At 37.5% G+C, this 3080-nt stretch overlaps 1 protein-coding gene across 1 annotated transcript in view; it reads right to left on the bottom strand.

The window, feature by feature from the left end:
- The window catches only part of LOC106525548 (neurexin-2), a gene marked incomplete at its 3' end in the record, with an annotated part of 638625 nt that overhangs the window by 143944 nt on the left and 491601 nt on the right, over nucleotides 1-3080 (bottom strand).

Raw genomic sequence — 3080 nt, 5'->3', positions numbered from 1 at the left:
GGGGCAGCTGCAGCCCTAACGGACCAAACTTCAGTCAAACAWGACCCAACMMTTTTATTCCTGATTTAAACTAGCGATCTTGTGAGCAGCTGCAGCTGTATGCTTTTATTTTTTTTTTCTGTCAGGCTGTCGGAGCACTCCTCCTCCTCTGTCTGGTGCTGGTGTGGTGAGAGGCGGACAGAGCTCAGCCGAGGCAGCTGGAGCTTCATGTCCTGATCCACGGAGCCAACATGAGTCAGTCCCAGACTGAGCTGACTTGATCAAGTCTCTCTCTACCTCTGGTGAGGAGGGGGGTGAAAAATCCTCCACCTCAGACGTTCAGAGATGTAACTATCTGTGATACTGTGGTCACTCTCCATGTAGCATCAATTATGCTAATGCTAGCTGCCTGTCGCGTTCTCTCGTCCTGGCCACACCTCCGCTCTCTAATCCCCCCTCCCCTACCCACACCCCCTTCCCTACCCACTTTGATGCATTTTTCAAATTTGGCCTTGGGGCGGAGTTATCTTTTCACAGGGGGGTAAGATACACTTTAATATAACTCTACTTTATGTCAAGGAGAGCAGAGATGCACCAAGACCAGTGGCAGAACTAGAGTTTTTTGCAAGGGGTGGCCAAGATGGTACTGTMTTTAGGAGGACACATATAAAGAGTACGACCCTGGATATGAAAATTCAAAATGGCCACCCCAGCCAATATTAAATGGCTCTTATTCATCWCTTTTAAAATATATTACACTGGAATTGTGTGTAATAGTAGCTAAGAATGACCCAAAAAAAAAAAAAACGTGCAAAATGCAGTCACAATTTTAAGCTAACCACTAATGCTAATTTTACAGTTACAATTCAACGTATTTTATAAAAATTTAAATTAATTTAAAATGATGGCCAGATGGCAATGTCTGTCTCGTTCCAAGAGTACTATCCCTCCATTTATGCAGGACATTGTACAGACTGGTTGGACAATCCAAAATTTGGAAAACCACTTTAAATGTGAAGACAACTATGATACCATTGCAACAATAATTTCCACATTGTTTGAGACCCTCATGTAGCTTCACCACACATTATAGATCCCCTCCTAGACCATGTCAGCATACAGCCACAKGTATGAATATAAGTGAGAGACAGTCTGGGTGAAAGGAGTCAAAAATGTCACATTAAATTTAGGCAAAGTTGTTTTCTTGATGTTGTCACAATTACAGACATAGCATGTGATAATTCCTGATATGAATTCTTGACAACCAAGCCACACTGATGAACAAGGGCTTTACATCATAGATACGCCACTACTACTATTACTACTACTTCTACTACTACTAACGCTGCTGCTACTTTCACACTCTCTTAGACTTTTTCCAGGACCCACTGTGATTATAATCCACTATTACGTTAATACAGACATTTTATTCTTAATCAAAACATTTAACAACTCATTATTCTCTATCTAATCTAATTGGGAGTCCACCATTCTTAAAAACGTTTCTAAAGACCTTACCAAGCCTCTGAAAGGCCAAAGAACATTCTAGTAGATTTTTTTCATACTGAGTTTTTTTTATCCATTTTGAAGGAAACGTAATGCTGTTGTCCCAAATAAAGGTCCTAGATTCAAAATGTGGATGGAGGTCTTTCTTCATGCAGTTTGCATGCTATCCCAATACGTAGGCTTTCACTCCATTCTCCATTTTTTTCCCCCACAGTTCCACAACAAGCATGCTAGATAAATGGATTATCAGAAATCAACAAGAAATGAGTGTTCATGATTGTCTTGGAGTGTGTACCCCACTGTTCACCTAYATAATGCCAGACAAAGACATTTGCTTCTCATGGATTAAGGATCAAGAGGAGAAAATAAATGGATAGACTTTACAAGCAGGTTCAACTGTTGCTTTGTACACCAAGACATAAGTGAACCTATCCCCAAATGTATAAGTTGATTCAAGAAATGTGCTCATTCTGTTGTTCTGGGGAGAATGTGTACAAGTGCACTTGAATGAAATAGAAAAAAAGGGACAGGCTATGCTTTTATTATTTTCACCTATAGCATTTTTGCCATGTAATTACACAACCTCAGACAATTATATTACCATATCGATGGTAAACATGACTTTGATGACAGGGAGGAAATTACTGGTTGCATCATCAGTAACGACATGAATGGTCGGAATGGCAGTGCATTTGAATTTAGGTAAAMCATTAAAGACTATAAAAGACAATAAACCATGATGAAAAAATAGCACAGTGAAGTGCTGCAATTACAATCATTACCTCAGTTATTATTATTTTTTTTTTAGTGGGGAAAAAATTATCCTGGTTGTGTTTTGTCAGACAAATTCTGCAGTCTGCTTCAAGGACCTCTTCAGCCACTCTGCTATAACAGCTTTTTCTTGTTGTATGTGCAAAATGTAATTTGGGTTTATCTAAATGAAAACTTTTAGAAATCTGTCTGTATCCCATTTTTTTCAACATTTTTTTTATTAATTTACGAAGCAATATTGGTGCCTCCACTGATGTGCAATTTATTCTAATCATCTCCGTTCAGTTTACCATCAGAAATGTTGGACTTTGGTCATTTCAATATAATGACACCCCTTCTATTTACTATAAGCTGTAAGATTTTGGTGATTTGRAATGCAAGAACGTTTCCTTTATTTCAATCCAAATTACTTGAATTCTGACCCATAGTAACCTCTCTGGATCCTGTGGTAATTACACTGATGGTAATAACACCTGTGAAAAGGATAAAGAAAGAAAAGACAGGACAAAATTGAAGACAATACAGTCAAATGAGAAGATAAAAAATAATTACAATTAACTGTTTGATTTATATTTTGTTTTTACCATTTATATTTATCTCTAAAATTGAGCACTTCATCTTCTGTATTGTTTTTGAAATCATTGTATGCAAAAAAATATATAAGAAAGAGCCTTTTTATCTGACTTTTCCCCAAAGTGTACCAGTGCAATTTTTGAGAGCAAGGTGGTAAGTTTTAATCACAACAAAACACCTTACTGAATTCTGAAAAAAACAACGAGCTGTGTGCCATAGTTTTGGCAAAAACGTTTCAAAAATTACAGCAG

The sequence above is a fragment of the Austrofundulus limnaeus genome, unplaced genomic scaffold (genome assembly GCF_001266775.1).
Source record: "Austrofundulus limnaeus strain Quisiro unplaced genomic scaffold, Austrofundulus_limnaeus-1.0 Scaffold233, whole genome shotgun sequence".
Classification (NCBI taxonomy): domain Eukaryota; kingdom Metazoa; phylum Chordata; class Actinopteri; order Cyprinodontiformes; family Rivulidae; genus Austrofundulus; species Austrofundulus limnaeus.
This window is presented reverse-complemented; position numbering and strand designations above follow the sequence as displayed.